Source organism: Pristis pectinata, chromosome 16 (genome assembly GCF_009764475.1).
Source record: "Pristis pectinata isolate sPriPec2 chromosome 16, sPriPec2.1.pri, whole genome shotgun sequence".
Lineage (NCBI taxonomy): Eukaryota > Metazoa > Chordata > Chondrichthyes > Rhinopristiformes > Pristidae > Pristis > Pristis pectinata.
The window spans coordinates 26,811,867-26,829,264 of NC_067420.1; the positions used below are offsets into that span (position 1 = coordinate 26,811,867).

The following is a 17,398-nucleotide window of genomic DNA, read 5'->3' on the forward strand; positions in this document are numbered from 1 at the left end:
ATGCATCATTCTAGGTTTTGGTGCCTAAATTTCTGAAGTCAGATTTGAGCCAATGACCTACGAACTTGTGAGTGGTTATTACCAACTGATCATGGGTGACAATCCTCCATAGAGTACTTTAGGAGAATAGTCCCTGTTGTAAAGTGAGAATCATTAATTGGTGCTAAAGAACCCATATTTCTGTGGTCTTGTCATGTAATCCACTGAAACTAAAAAGGATTTTTAGTGGCTCTATTCTCCAGGATTTTCAGTATTTGAAGGTATCCTTTGTTTAGGATTGCAGTGATTGGTGAAAGCACTCAAGGAGGTTTATGCTAATGAAACTCTATAATTTCACGACATCAACAATTCATCTACTTACTTAGAAAAGCCTTGTATCATTTTGCTTGTCTTGTTTATTGCTGATGGGCAACATCTGGACATGAATCTAACAACTCTGGCTCTCTTTCATGTTTTACACGGCTTAAATGGTATAAATAATGTGCATAATCTTTCCTGTTGTAAGATATGTTGCACTGATTTTGAAGAATTTAACTAAAATATTCTGGAAACCTGGTATAACAGACTACTTCAAGAATCTTAAGAAATTTACTAAATTATTATTGTGTAAATAGTTCATTAGAATCAGTTTTGCTACATCTAAAATTAATAGCTTTCTCTGTCTGTTTATCATGTTTATTTTAACATGATTGCATTAGTGGCTTGTTTCCATACTGATTAGTACCAAATTAGTATTTTTCCTATTTGTTTCAGAAATTAATATCTGCATTCTGCTTTTTTTACACAGTTCTTTTAGGCAGGTTAAAGGGAGGTTGAAATAAACAAGGTAACTCACTGAGGAAATTAAACTGTACTCCGACATTGCACAGATGAGAGCTAATTCAGATGGTAAAATAACCAGTCCTCCACAGAATAAAGCACAGAACATGTTGACTCCCAGCCCTCATCTATCAGAAAGTTGTCTTGAACCCAATAGGATGTGGTTTTTCATTAGCAGGTGGAAGCATATTTTTGGGTGACAAGAAATCACCATCGGGAATATCCAAGACAATGTCAGGAGTATCACAGACAGGAGTAGGAGTGGGAGGTGCAAGCTTTTCTGGATGGGCACAGAGGAGTATTCCAGCTACGCCTGGCCTACAACAAAACAAAACCTAGGAACCTTTATTATTTTGGGCCTCTGCTGTGGCTTCACCTCCTCTTGCCACTGGATGTCCTGGTGGCAAAGTTCCAAAGGCTTCAAAGTGCAAGCCTTAAGTTGAAATTGTAGACATCATCACAGGTTCATCTGCATAATTAAAGAGGGAGCACTTTTCATTCACACTGCATGTGGGAAGTTAAAAGAATCACTGTGGAAAACTTGCACTCCTCTCTTCAGACTAGGTGGGAGTAAAAATGACCTTTTAACATGGCGGCGTTATAGCCTAAAAATTCATCCATATATGGCAGCACTATATGAACTATATAGTTGAATTTCAGAGGCGGAGTACAATGTATTGATGCCACTGTTAATTAGGCCTAGCTCTCCCAGTTTTAGATGAATTTTAAGGCATTGTACATGAGGACAATTATTACTTCAAACACGCACAGGTGAAAGCTGCCACTGGTACATAAGAGTTTGCGAGCACTTCCAACACTTTTTTTTACTTCCAGTTAATCATGGCATTCTAAGAGAGCCGCAGCCATTTAGAAACTGAAGCCTGAAGCTCCAGGGAAGTTCTTGTAATCTCCTGCAAAATTCCACCATTTATCCCAGGTTTCCAACTCTCTCGTGCCTAGCTTTTGATACTAACATTATTAATTTATTAGAATTATTTAAGTATGTTTCAGCTGTTTTTAAATGTCTCTGATCTTGGGGCATTTAGAGAAAATTGAACAGGCGTTTGACAGAACAAGCTGCCAAAAGGCCATCGGGACTGTCCAGGTTTGGTGCCTCAGGATTTGCCATCCGAGGCACAGTTGTCACTCACAGACTGCTCTGCTTTGTAAGATGCACAGAACAGTGATCCTTGGACAAAGAGGTTAAATGCAGCTGCCAGGAAATGGCATATTTTTCTTGAGGCATGGGATGGATCAAATGCAAACCAGCCCCATATCATGAAAGTCAAGGAGAAACAAGGGTTTGAAGCTTTCAAAGATCATCGTATGCACTTTGCAGGCATTCTCTTATCCTTTATAATGAATTGACTGAAAGTCAAAGGCCAGATGTCAACAGTTTTCCACAGTAAACCATGGCTGCTTAATTTTGCAATAGAAACTCCACCTAATGATGACGCTGAGGACAGTGTTGGTAAGGTTAGTGTTCTAGAGCATGTTGATATCGAGAGAGAGGATGTGTTGGAGCTGTTAGAAAATATTAGGACAGATAAGTCCCTGGGGCCTGACGAAATATTCCCCAGGCTGCTCCGCAAGGCAAGGGAGGAGATTGCTGAGCCTTTGGCTAGGATCTTTGGGTCCTCGTTTTCCTTGGGACTGGTACCGGAGGATTGGAGGGTGACAAATGTTGTCCCCTTATTCAAAAAAGGTAGTAGGGAGAGTCCAGAGAATTATAGACCAGTGAGCCTTATGTCTGTGGTGGGCAAGCTGTTGGAAAAGATTCTTAGCGATAGGATCTATGGGCATTTAAAGAATCATGGTCTGATCAGGGACAGCCACCATGGCTTTGTGAAGGGCAGATCATGTCTCACAAGCCTGATAGTGTTCTTTGAGGAGGTTACCAGTCAGATTGATGAGGGTCGTGCAGTAGATGTGGTCCACATGGATTTTAGTAAGGCATTTGACAGGGTTCTACATGGTAGGCTTCTTCAGAAGGTCAGAAGGCATGGGATCCAGGGAAGCTTGGCCATGTGGATTCAGAATTGTCTTGTAGAAAGCAGGGGGTTATGGTGGAGGGAGTGCCTTCAGATTGGAGGGCTGTGACTAGCGGTGCTCCACAAAGATCAGTTCTGGGACCTCTGCTTTTCGTGATTTTTATTAATGACTTGGATGAGGGGGGTAGAAGGGTGGATTGGCAAGTTTGCAGATGACACAAAGGTTGGTGGTGTCGTGGATAGTGTGGAGAATTGTTGAAGATTGCAGAGGGATATTGATAGGATGCAGAGCTGGGCTGAGAAGTGGCAGATGGAGTTCAATCCAGAGAAGTGTGAGGTGGTACATTTTGGAAGGACAAACTCCAAGGCAGAGTACAAAGTTAATGCCAGGATTTTTGGTAGTGTGGAGTAACAGAGGGATCTGGGAGTCCATATCCACAGATCCCTGAAAGTTGCCTCACAGGTGGGTAGGGTAGTTAAGAAAGCCTATGGAGTGTTAGCTTTCATAAGTCAAGGGGTCGAGTTTAAGAGCCGCAAGGTAATTATGCAGCTCTACAAAACTGGTTAGACCACACTTAGAGTACTGGGTCCAGTTCTGGTTGCCTTATTATAGGAAGGATGTGGAAGCATTGGAAAGGGTGCAGAGGAGATTTACCAGGATGCTGCCTGGTTTAGAGAGTATGCATTATGAGGAGAGACGAAGGGAGCTAGGGCTTTACTCTTAGGAGAGGAGGAGGATGAGAGGAGACATGATAGAGGTGTACAAAATATTAAGAGTATAGAGTGGACAGCCAGTGCCTCTTTCCCAGGGCACTAATGCTCAATACGAGAGGGCATGGCTTTAAAGTAATGGGTGGGAAGTTCAAGGGAGATATCAGAGGAAGGTTTTCTTTCCCAGAGAATGGCTGCCTGGAATGTTGGTGGAGGCAGGTACATTGATCAAATTCAAGAGATTACTAGAGAGACACATGGAGGAATTTAAATTAGAGGGATATGTGGGAGGAAGGGGTTAGATAGTCTTAGGTGAGGTTTAAGGGTCGGCACAACATTGTGGGCTGAAGGGCCTGTATTGTGCTGTACCGTTCTATGTTAATGTTGGGTAGTAGTTTCATTTTTCTCAGTATATTGTAAGTAAGAGTCATTTCAGTCATGGCTTATCCACTTTAAACTCTATTGTGTAGTGAATTGCTTTGAAGGTTTCCTTGTTTGTCCAATGTAACCTCAGATGTTAGATCTCTGACAGAAATATTCTCCACTAATTCCATTGCCTTCCCTCTTCCTTTTCACATTCAGTTGAAATATTTATACAGTTCACTTGTAAGCAGTGCTATAGTCTGTACCACATATACACACATGAAAAATAGAGCTTGAATTTTTCAGGTTTTATTCTTGGTTCATTTCCTGGTTTTTATGTTTTTATTAGCAGTCAGAGAAAACAGTTTATATTATTATTAAGAAAACAGCCAATAAGAAGAATCAGCTTTCATTCTCATTTGGCCTCTGTAAGCACAACTAAATTAAAATAGCAATAAAATGATGGGTTGATGTGATATGTTTGAGCACTGCTTCTGAAAGCTACATAGTTCAATAATTTCAAACCTACTTATCCTGATTTTAGAGGAATATGCAAGCAGGGACATCTACACTTGTTGGATAGGATGACGAAGGATGGCCTTAACTCTGCTTTTGAGGAGTTTATCATTTATGTTGTTGCTTTTGTTTAAATATACTTGGGAGTTGAAACAAGCCTACTTTACAGTCAACCAGGAAATGGGCTTAACACCAAAAAATTTTCTGTTAGCCACCATGTCTCATTGGTTTTCTCACACTGAGACATTTGTCTCCTTGGTTGAACAAAGGAGGCAATTCCAAAATCTCTGCTGACAGTACACATTCTAATGCTGTTAGGCCTATTCTGCAGCATGCAACATGCACTATAGAGTTTTATTCTGTTGTGCCCTTGAAAAATGTATTTGTTGGGCAACTGCAAAGTGCCTGTTTTTATAGCCTTCCAAGGTGTCACAGAATTTTTAGGCTACTATCTTTCACTCCTAGTAATATCACAATTAATTTTTACCATCATTGTAGTTAATTCTGTGAGTATTATATTGAACAAAATACTTAAAACATGCTCATTTATGTTATTGGCATATTCAACATTGCTTTTTTTTAAAAATAAAATTCCAGAACTCATTTGTTTTTGTTACGGTCCTTTCTACTGTAATTCAGCTCAAGTGATCCACCTGAACCCTTAGATCTCCCTGTTTCTCTGCTATTTCAGGCATAGATTTTCATACTTTTCAAACTTATGTTATTATTATTTTTCTCCTTTCTGTTTAGTCCTGGCATGAACCCATGAATAAACTCCTGTTTTTTTTATCTATTTTGCATGCTGCTACCAACTCTATTATTAGAAAACAACAATCTTATTCTGGTACCCAAATCCTTAATGTAAATAGAAAGCTCATAGCATCAGCATCTGCATCATGCCCACTCAATCATTTAGGTGCTGTCATGTGCTAAGCAACACGAGATCACATAGCCCCTCACACCTGCATTATCATGAATGAACTTTCTCATCAACTCTGCTTTCCTAATATGCCAGATCCCTTGATTCCATTTGTATCTAAAAATTCCATCTCCTTTAGCTTTGAACATATTTATTGAGTGTCCATTGCTCTTAGTGGTAGAGAGTTCTAAACATTCACAACCCTCTGAGTAAATAAACTTATCCTTTCTCCATCTTATATTGGCAGCCCTATTTGCTGAGATTGTAACTCCATGTTATAGACTGACATCCGTTTTGTCAAGCCAGCTAAGAATTTTACATGTTTTGATGAGATCACCTCTTGTCATTGTGAACTCCAGAGAAAATAGGGCCATCCAACAGATCCAACATAGGATAGCCTTTTCAACCCAAGAAATTATCCTGACAGACACATGAATATAGTTTTACAACCATATGTAAACACCGTCCTCATTAACTACCACAAAAAGAACAGTATACTTCTGAATACCTGATCCAAAATGACCTCATAATTTATTCTCAACCTGTGCTGCGGAAACTAGAACATGAATTTGACATTCAAATGACAATGGAAAATGAGATATTATTTTCCTCTTTGGATATGTAAATGTGATACTGGTTAACACACAGACAGATGTTTGTATGGATGGCTGGATTAATTCCTAAATTGTTGCATGTTTTAGTGAGGATCTGGATCATTAAATTAAAAAAAATGTCCTTAAAAGATATTATCTCAGATAGTTACTGAATAATTGAACCTATATTATCCTGCCCAAATATAAATTATCCACTTCTGTTAGGTCCTGGATCTGTCCGGTGATAAAGTTGAATATCAGATTTTAAATTTTTTCCCCTGCATTCTCAATCCTTAAACCTGAGCCAGTCCTAAATAATTATTGACAGCAAGTCTCCCTGGGCCAGAAGGCACACTAAATAGATTATTTTATGTTCTTTTATACATTATTGGCTCACTAATCCAACAAGAATCTTACTATTGTTCTGATCAGAGATGTAGTATAATTCAGGCAGATAAGCAAGATAATGAACACATTGCCAAAGACTGTCAAGTTCGGAATACGTTCATGAAGCATATGACTGCGTACATAACCCAAAATTGCAACCTGTACCAGCAAGGATAAGGAGAAAGATGGCATGCACATTGGAATACTACTACCAATAGCTCACTCTTCAAGTTGTGTAACATCCTGCTCTGGAAATATACCTGCATCCCTTCGCATTGCTTTCTCTGCTACATCAATGACTGCTTTGGTGCTGCTTCCTGCACTCATGCAGAACTCCTTAAATGTTATCACCTTTGCTATTAACTTCCACCCTGCCCTCGAATTCACTTGGACCATTTCTAACACTTCTCTCTCTTTTCTGGATCTCTTTGTCTCCATCTCAGGAGACAAACTATTGCTACCTACTATAAACCTACTGACTCCCACAGCTACCTTGACTACACCTCCTCCCACTCGTCTCCCTTAAGGATGCCACTCCTTTTTCTCAGTTTCTGTTCTCCAGGTGTCACATCTGTTCTCAAGATGAGACTTTCTGTTCCAGGACTTCTGAAATATCCTCCTTTTTCAGAAAATGTGGTTTCCCCCTCTACTATAGTTGATGGAACCCTCACTTGCATTTCCTCTATTTCTTGGAAGTCTGCTCTCAACCCCCTCCCCCCAGACAAAACAATGATAGAGTACCCTGGTCCTCACCTTTGACCCCACTGACCTCCGCATCCAGCATATTATCCTTTGCCATTTTTGCCAGCTGCAACAGGATCTCACCACCAGACTCATCTTCTCTTCTCCACCCCAGCCCTTCTGCTTTCCACAGGGTCCACTCATCCCTCCCCACCCATCTCTTCTCATCCCCTGGCACTTCCCCATTTAACTGTAAGAAGTTCAACATCTGTCCTACATCTTCTCCCTCATCACCATCCAGGGACCTAAACAGCCCTGCCAAGTTAGGCAGAGCACCTCCTCCTGTGCACCTCTTCATGTGCACCTCCTCCAACCTTGTCTACTGCATTTGGTGTTCTCGTATGCCCTCCTCTACATTGGTGAAACCAAGTATAGACTAGGCACCTGTTCTGTGGAGCACTCGTGCTCTGTCCCCTTCCCATTCCCACACCAACCTGTCTGTCCTCGGCCTTCTCCACTGCCACAATGAAGCCAAATGCAAACTAGACAAACAACAGCTCATATTCCACTTAGGTAGCCTACAATCCAATGGTAGGAACATTGAATTTTCCAATTTCAGGCAACCCACGCGTCCTGTGTTCCTTTCCCACTCCTACCAGTCTATAGTCCGCCGAGGTTCTCTCTCCAATTTTTCACCTTTTCATTCTTCCCCACCCTGCGTTACCTAGATTCTTTACCCTCCCACACCTGGTTCCATTTGGCCATCAACCACACAACTGTCCACCCAGGTCTGTTCTCCCCTGGTCTACCTTTCCTATCCCCTCCCCAATCCAGTTCTACCTGTCCATCATCCCTTCCTTATCTGGTTCCACATCACCCTCCAGCCTCTATCTCTATCTTGCCCCTCCCCTCAACCCCCCCCCACCTGACTCCATCTGCTCTTTTTGTTTTTTTGCTTATCTGTTTCTACCTATCCTCCACCAGCCTTTGTTTCAGAACTCCCTCCTTCCCCTCCACCAATTGCCCATCATCCCCCAGCTGACCTGGTTCCAGCTATCGCCTACTAGTCTGTCTCACCTTTACCTCTCACTATATACCAGCTACCTTCTCACTACATTCTCAGTCCTGAGTCCTGATCTCAACCTGAAACTGTGCCCATCCCTTTGTCTCCACAGGTGGCTCTTGACCTGCAGAGTTCCTCCAGCAGTTTATTTTTTGCTCCAGATTCCAGCACCTACAGTCTTTTGTGTCTCTCTGGAAGTATATCACTATTGCTTCATCATTGCTGGGTCTAAATCTTGGACCTCCCTCCCCAACATCAGTGTGGGACCTTTACCAGAAAGGTGGCAATAGTTCAAGAAGGAGGCTTATGCCACTTTTACAAGAGGGAAAAGAACTCATGGCAGATAAAGAGCAATAAGGTCACCCGTAAACTGTACGAGAAAGAACAAATTTGTCATTCTGCTGCATTTGAAAGCTAGATATCTGGGAAGATCCCATCTAGCATTCCATGGAGAAGTCAGTAGCATTCTTATCAGTCACAAGGTTCCGCATAAAGAGACTTAAGATCAAAAATCTAGAATGATTAAGGGAGAGCTGAACTTGTGTTGAATTTTGCATAAGATGTTAAACCAAGGGCTTCTCTGCTTACTCATATGAACGTCAAATATATCTTGGCTCTATTTCACAGAAGGATGGAGCACTTATCTCTGACAGCATAGCCTCTCATTCATCAGTGTTATGACAGAAATGCCAAGAAGCCCATCCCTGGTCAGAAGCACTAAATGCATGATGTAGTTGTATCAGGACATTGTACTCTGCCTCTGAAATTTATTCTATTTTAGCCAATAGAATGAATATCAGAGTCAAATATAAAATGCTAAAATAATTGGGAATGAATTTCTATGTAGGCTAGTTATTATCACGTTGCTAGTTATGGGAACTTGCTATCTATAATTTGGCTGCTCCATTTCTAACATCACAACAGAAACTACCCTTAAGAAGTACTCCATTAATAAATTAATTGGTAAATTGGTTTGTAATTGGGCAGGCACAGTAGTGAAGCAGTAGGCGTAACACTATTACAGTGCCAGCCACCCGGGTTCAATTCCTGCTTCTGCTGGTAAGGAGTTTGTACATTCTCCCCATGTGTGCATGGGTTTCCTTCGGTTGCTCTAGTTTCCTCCCACATTCCAAAGATGTACGGGTTAGGAAGTTGTGGGCATGCTATGTTGGTGCCAGAAGCGTGGCGTCACTTGCAGGCTGCCCCCAGAACACTATGCAAAAGATGTATTTCATGGTGTGTTTTGATGTACATGTGACTAATAAAGATATCTTATCTTAATTGTTACATGTACCGAGGTACAGTGAAAAATTTGGTTTTGCATGCCATCCATATAGATCATTTCATCACATCAGTGCATTGAGGAAGTACAAGGGAAAACAATAACAAAATGCAGAATAAAGTGTTACAGTTACAGAGCAAGTGCAGTGAGGCAGATAATAAGGTGCAAGACCATAATGAGGTAGATTGTGAGGTCAAGAGTCCATCTTATCATACTAGGGGACCATTCAATAGTATTATAACAGTGGGATAGAAGCTGTCCTTGACCCTGGTGGTAAATGCTTTCAGACTTTTGTACTTTCTACCCGATGGGAGAAGAGAGAATGTCTGGCGTGTGTGGAGTCTTTGATTATGTTGGCTGGTTTACCAAGGCACCGAGAAGTGTAGACAGAGTCCATAGAAAGGAGGTTGGTTTCTGTGATGTGCTGAGCTGTGTCCACGACTCTCTGCAGTTTTTTGCAGTCTCGAGCAGAGCAGTTGCCATACCAAGTGGTGATGCATCCAGATAGAATGCTTTCTATGGTGCATCTATAAAAATTGGTAAGGGTCAAAGGAGACATGCAAAATTTCATTAGCCTCCTCAGGAAGTAGAGGCACTAGTGCACTTTCTTGGTTATGATCTACAGGGTTGGACCAGAACAGACTATTGGTGATCACTCCAAGGAACTTGAAGCCCTCAACTCTCTCGGCCTCAGCACCATTGATGGAAACAGGAGAGTGTGCACTGCCCACCTTCCTGAAGTCAATGACCAGCTCTTTTGTGTTGCTGACATTGAGGGAAATCTTATTGTAATGACACCATGCCAATAGGCTCTCTCTCTCCTTCCTGTACTCCAACTCATCATTATTCAAGATTTGGCCCACTATGGTGGTGTCATCTGCAAACTTGTAGATGGAGTTGGACCAGAGTCCGGCTACTCAGTCATGAGTGTATAGGGAGTAAATTAGGGGGCTGAGGACAGTTATGGGATGTCCTGAAATGGGGGGGGGGGGGAAAGTATCATATGAATACACCTCTTATTGCAATACTCCTGACTTAGATCCATTAATAATTATGGTTGATTAGTGATTATTTAGTCATGGTTGCTGATTCCAGTAAGGCTTCAGCAGAAAAAAGGAGGCAGAATGGATAATGGGACAGATCTTCCATCTGCCAGCAGGACATAACTGTGTATCCTCAAGGTTTCCAGCATAGTCATGGACCTAATCTGTTAGCTGCTGCTTGCTGCTCTGGTGGACTCGTGGAGTCCAACAGGACAACACGAATTTCCACAGGTTTCCCAGCTTTTAGGCTGGCTGCTTGCTGAGCCTGCACCAGGTATAAACTGTTGTTAGTGTAGCTATCCACATCCAGGTGAATGAGAATTGTCAGCTTGTGAGGAGATGGGTAAGTGGAGTTGCATTTTCATTATTATTTAATTAGTTTTTTTGTTTAAATTAATATTTTTACACATTTTTGATGGGTTCCAAGGGTCACTGAATGTCTCAAAGTGTTCAAGGTAATTGTCAACTGGTGAGCATAGGGATGGGGTCTCACCAGCTGTCAATGTGATTCTGTGAGTTCAGCTGGCCACCTGCAATGTTGGGAGCTGGGCTCTGAGCAGAGGACTGCACTTGGGGCCACATTGGAGCTAACAATGTGGACCAGAGCAGATGGCCAATGATTTCAGGTAAAAAATGATGTGCCTCAGAATTCTTTCTAGATTACTTGCTTATTTTTTTAAATCTCATACACGATGCCTTGATAGATACAATATTGAAGAGAGATTGTCAGTGAGCTTTGGATGTCTGGATCTTCTATTCTCTGGGAAGCGGTTGGCCTATGAGGACCAGCTTCTGCCAGCCTTTTTGTTCCAATGGCAGGTGTTCCACACCCAGCACTGACGTATTGTGATATGTAGACACTGAGGAGGTCTTAAGGAAGAAAGTCCAATGCCTCTTCCAAAGAGATAATGACATTGTTTGCAACCCACTGCTGCTGCCACATATACAGTGGAGTCTGATTGGTATCACTACAAAATGAATAGTACCAATCAGGTTTTGGAAATTTGTGCAGAGGGTTTTGTTTGAAAGATCTGTTGTCAGTACAGGCAACCCCCACGTTATGGACATTTGGAATACGGAAATTCACCCCTAAAAAATTTCACAAATCACTACCCAAAAATTTGTGATCGAAATAAAATTCACTCCCACGGAATTTCTGTGGGGGAGAAAGTAAATAAATGAACACAAAATTAATTTTTTTTCAACTCATGTTGATGTGGCTGTGTGTTACACAAATTCGCAATATGGCCTATTTCCTAGGGACACAACCCCCCCCCCCCCCCCCCCCCCCACCAAATAACACAGGGGTTGCCTGTATAGTTAATTGCTCCTGGAAACTACTAAAGTCTTAGAATCTGTTTCTAACATGTTGTAGAAATCTCCCAGAATGGTCTGCAATGTGTCAATATGCTGGTATTAGATGCTTCCCTTTTGTTCTTCATGACAATCATATCCAATGAAACATCTACTGCTCCACACAAAATAATAGTATATATGCATGAAGCCACCTGGCTTAAGTTATTAAAAACTGTGGGGTTGAAAATTGATTAGTGAGAACAAAGTGTTAACTTCACAAACATTCTAAGACCCCACCTTCCCCTTTCTTATGCTAGCAGTCTGTATTAAAAATTGTCTTTCAAGATTGTGTTATTTCTGATGCAATTATCCAGAAACAGTGATACTGAATACATGAATTCAATTTTATGATGACTAAATCTTTGATTTACAACTTGCAACGGTATTAATGCTAATTCATCACTTGTTTCTGAAATTTTATGTTTAGTTGGCTGTGCTATGGTGACTAAATATTGACCAGCTATACTGATATAAGGTGTAGGAGCCCATTCCTCTTAAGTCGACTGAATCTTTTTTAACACTAAATGCAGCATGTAAAATCATAGAAATTTTAACACAGAAAGAAGCCATCTGGTCCCTTATTCTTGTGTCAACATTAGCTTCACACCACCAACAATGACTGTGTATTTGTTATTTTTAATGTAGCAAAACATCCCAAAGCACTTCTTAGATGAGAAAACTATCAAAAAAAGTTGACAGCCAGCCAGAGAAGGAGCCATTTGGCCAACAACCAAAAGCTTTATGAGAGAGGAAGATTTTAAGGAGATGCTCAAAGGATTATTTGGACTATCAGTTCTAATCCTATTTCATTGCTTTTATGTAGACTTTGTTTTTTGTGTTCTGTTTTATAATATACCATTTTTAAATGCTGTGTTTGACTCAGTTTCAGTAACCACATAATCAGGGCTTCAATTTTTTCAGTCTTAACAGGTTAAAAAATGAGAAACCTCCTAGAACCTCAGAAGCACCAATTTTATTTTTTCCACCAATTAAACTTCATGTGGTCAATAAATGGAAAATATGTAAAATTTCTCTTTTGCTTTTGGAATGCCACACATGATTTTCAAAGTGCGCACATGGATTTCTGACAGGTATTACTTTTCTTCAGGATGTGATGGCTAGTGTCCTGATAGTGACAGAAGAATAAAAGGGCCAGTTGACATGGGGAGGAATACAAAATGTATGTGCCATGCCATTAAATAAAATGAAGGTTTAGCTGAAGCTATTTGGTCTGAGGAATTTTGCTGCAGGGTTGTGCCACCTAGTAGAAACTTTGTGAATGGTTTTCAGTGTTTGACAAAATGGCTAAGTCTTGCTTAACAAAAACCTGTGAGACGTTGTAAATAATGATCACTTTCAGTGGGAAAGGTATTTCTTGGCAGACTGCAGATGGCTTATTTTAATTCCCATGGACATTTGAATAAAATACCAGCATGAATGAAAAGATCTACTACCTTCTTAAAAAGGGTAGAGTTAAGACCAGACTTTTTCACCATGTTTGACTAGTACCAGGATTCCACATATATGTTCCTTTAAAATCAGGGTAAATAGATTTCAAATCAAAGAACAACTTCATCATGTAGCTTGAAGAATCAGTGCACAGATAATTCACACCTGCCCATGACTATTGATATTTTGACATTTATAGACACCAAAATTTGATGCATCTTTTTTACTGAAGCTTTTTCTTATAACCAAAGTTATCAAACCAAATGGCCAAAAAATTCAGACCCTACACGTGATAATGAATTTCATATTTTAATTTTTGTATATTTTTATTTACGGGATGTGGGCATAGCTGGCAAAGACGACATTTATTGCACATATCTAACTGCCTTTGAGAAAATAGTGGAGAGCCACTTTCTTGAAATTCTATAGCCCACGTGGTGAAGGTATGCTCAGAGTACTGTTGGATAGAGGTTCCAAGACTTAGACACAGTGATGATGAATGAATGGCAATGCGTTCCCAAATCAAGATACTGTGTGTCTTGGAAGGATGGATTCTAGAATTCATCCGAATGTTATGCTCATTTATTAATGATTCATCATCTAACAGAAATAACATTTCATGGTTTATCTTGTTAAACACAGTTTAACATTACAGAGCACACATTAGTCATCTGGTAAGTTTATTGGATAGTGGATTCTATGTTGGACACAGTAGCCTGTCAAACATGTCGGAGCAATGTTAAATATTGCCCTTTCACTTTGGCATTGCTATTTTCAGTGCTATGTACTCCATTGTACACCCCAATGCAATTAAACATAGATCTAGCAGGTTCATACACAGAAGTATTCATTTACCAAAAATCACTTTTGCACTGAGCTCTTCTTGCGTGATGTTAGCATGATGAGATCAATCTTGCAACACTTATTCCTGACTGTATGACTCACAATTGGGGAACTCTGTCACAAGACCATCATTACAATGATCAGCAATCAGTACAGCTATATTTGCAAACCAATGTTCCGAAAACACATTAATCTCCAATAAAAGACAATAAAATACTTGGGGGAAAATGCACAAAATGAGATTTTGTCACTAGTTGTTAATTTATGAATCAATTTTAATCATATCATTGAACAGTTAGGAAAATGGTTTCTGTGAAAAAGTATCGTATGTTTTCTGAGGCAAAGGAATCATAGAAGAAAGAGAAGAGAATGCAGCCATGATTTTAAGTAAAATATAGAAGGAATGAACTAGTAGTTATTTAGGACCTTTGATAACCAAAGGACATCTGAAAGTACTTTATTGCCAATGAAGTACACATGAAATGTGGTGATAGCTGTAATGTAGTAATTCATGGATAGTTTGCACAAATGAAGGGACCCCAGTAATCTGATACTCTCACCGTAAATTAATTTTAAACTAATCCATATACTTTCTTGTTTTGTTAATCAAAGTAAGTCCAATGATAAAATGGTTTTCTGTTTAATCATTTTTTAAATTACTGGATCTTAGGCTTTCAAAAGCCTATGTTCTACTTGTAATTAATGACAATTTCTTGCTCTGTTAATTTTCCCTTGGTTAAGAGAGGGTTGGGACATTTATAATTTTCTGAACTGATGTGTTCATGGAAAAGGAAGACCTTCTGGCTCTTCTAGGTTAGTTGGAAGTCTTGAACTATATTCCCAGCCCTACTACGTGAACCCACATTGATGAAAAGAGCAGACTTTGTGTTGGTGAGGCTCCAATTTCAAAGGCTGTTGTGGCATCAGTATCATTCCCATGCAGCTAATAGTTTATTAAAGTAGGAGAAATATTCTATTTTACTGGCAGGTCTGGGTGAAGGTAATGTGGTGGGATTAAGAGAAGCATTCCAGCTCCTGTTAAACCCACCAAAAAATTAATTGAAAGCCTACAAATGGGCACAACATTGATTGTTCCACTTATTTTGAAACTGGAATTTGGTTTTAGGTTCCCAGAATGCTCATTTTATGCAATCTCCCATCTCCTTCATGTGTGTTATTGCTCACCCTGTTACAGGCTACTCTGAAAATTATTTCGAGTAAGTTCCAAGGCAAGTCACAATCTTCATTGATTTAGTTTTTAATCGTTGGGTCTCAGATAACAATGGAAAATCACCCACTATCCCACCTCCCCATTCCCTTGCTCCAACCACACAGTATCTGGGTACTATGTAATATACTATCTTGTCAGTACCTCAATTTAACTTCCTTTGGTCATATTCTTTCCTGAGTTTCTCTCCAATTAAACCTAATAAATTTGTTTACAAGTAATTAAAGACTTGACTTAGTTGACCAAATTTTGTATTACTGTTGAACACTTATTAAGCATAATGTTAGGGTTCATTAAGACAGGATGAAGGATGATATTAGTTTTGAAAACGTCTTCTGTTGTGTTTTGTCGGTCATCTTGGTGTATGAAATGTAGTTTTCAGTAGTGCAACCTATCTATTCTGTCTCTTTGCTTGACTCTTTTTGATAGTGGTCCAAATGATTATATATTAGATTTTTTTTACTATATTTCAAGTTTTCTATATTGATATCCTTGTCTGTTATTATTCATGTTATTAAGATGAGCTGCTTTTTCACTAAATATCTCCTTTATTCCTTTGTATGGATATTGTTTCTATGGATATTACTTGGATTTTTTCCCCTAGAAACACTTGCTTAGTTTCACCTCGACTTTGAAATACTGCTCTTTATTTTTCCTCAGTGACATACACAACTCTTGTTCTCTTGATACTGTGGTATCAATGAATTTTCCTCTCCATGTTGTGAAAATCATTTGTAGTTCAAGGCTTTTTATAAACAAATCTCAGTATAATTCAAAGGTCTTGTGTGAAAGATCCATCATGTCGACTTACAAATTGTAAGATTGTAGGATGTGAAGAGAAAGTAACCTAAACAATCTCCACTAGGTGGTGCTCCACCATTTCTGAAAAGCATATTAGAAGTTAAATGGAATCGTTCATTAAGTTAGTGATTTGTAGATAGGGTTTGACTATCTACAAATTGTTAAGCTCTTTGATATTCAAAGCAGAAATACAAACTAATTTTTATTATTAAAATGGTAATGGAATACTTTGAGGAGTTAGTTAAAATAAGGGCAGTGGTAATTTATGCTTTCATGTCATAACAATTGGTTACATAGTGTACTGCCCTTACTATTACAATATTATAAACACAAACAATAAATGTGGGGTTTATACTCCTCTGCTCAACTACATTTGCTCCTTGTTAAGCAAACACTTCGGTATTAAAATTCTTGTCCTTGTTTTAAATGGCCTTGGCCTTAAATTCTGGAAATCTCTCCCTAAATTTCTTGATCTCTTTTCTTCTCCATTAAGTCCTTCCTTGCTCACATGAAACTCTCAGAGTAAACAGTATATATGTTAATAATAAACACAACAATAAATACAGTGATGAATACAAAAGCAGGTAACAAAGCCCAAAGAACTTCCAGCTGGAGGAAGAGCTAATAGGATTAAAATTCACAAGGATTTTAAACCTTTCAACGGCCTCTGCCAGAATAACAGAAATGGAGTTCCCTGAAGAGTACATAAGAGAGCTTTGATTTTCTGGGACAGAAGGCTAGTGGTTAAATGCTGGTGCATTCAGGGACATTGTAGCTCTGAACATCTTTACCTTCAGCTTCCTCTGAGCTGCCGCAAGGGATATCAGTAACATCAACTATTCTGCACTTCACATTTAAATTAGAAGATGATTGCCTATAAATTCATAGAGTCATAAGAGTACAGCACAGAAACAAACCCTTTAGGGCAGCACAATCATGCTGACCTTTTTGCCCATCTGCACTATCCCCATTTGCCCACATTAGGTCTGTATCCTTATATGCCTTGCCTATTCAAGTGCCTGATTAAATATCTCTCACATGTAATGATTGTATCTGGTTCCACCACCACCTCTGGCAGCTCATTCCAGATATCAAGCATTCTCTGTGTAAAAACCTTTCTGCTCAGGTTCCCTTTAAAACTCCTTCTTCTGACCTTAAGAGTATGCCCTCTTGTTTTGATACCCCTACAATGGGAAAAAGATTCTGACTTTATACCATATCTATGCTTCTCAAAATTTTATGTACCTGTATCACGTCACCCCTCAGCCTTGTTTGCTTCAGGGAAACTAGCCCTGACTATCTAATCTCTCTCCATAACTGAAGTCCTTCAATCCAGACAACATCCTAGTGAAT

The 17,398-nt window shown here is 39.6% G+C and overlaps 1 protein-coding gene across 2 annotated transcripts in view; it reads left to right on the plus strand.

The window, feature by feature from the left end:
* LOC127578913 (regulator of G-protein signaling 20-like) overlaps positions 1-17,398 on the plus strand; it is an 87,580-nt gene that overhangs the window by 56,429 nt on the left and 13,753 nt on the right. The gene's annotated exons all lie outside the window — the stretch shown is intronic.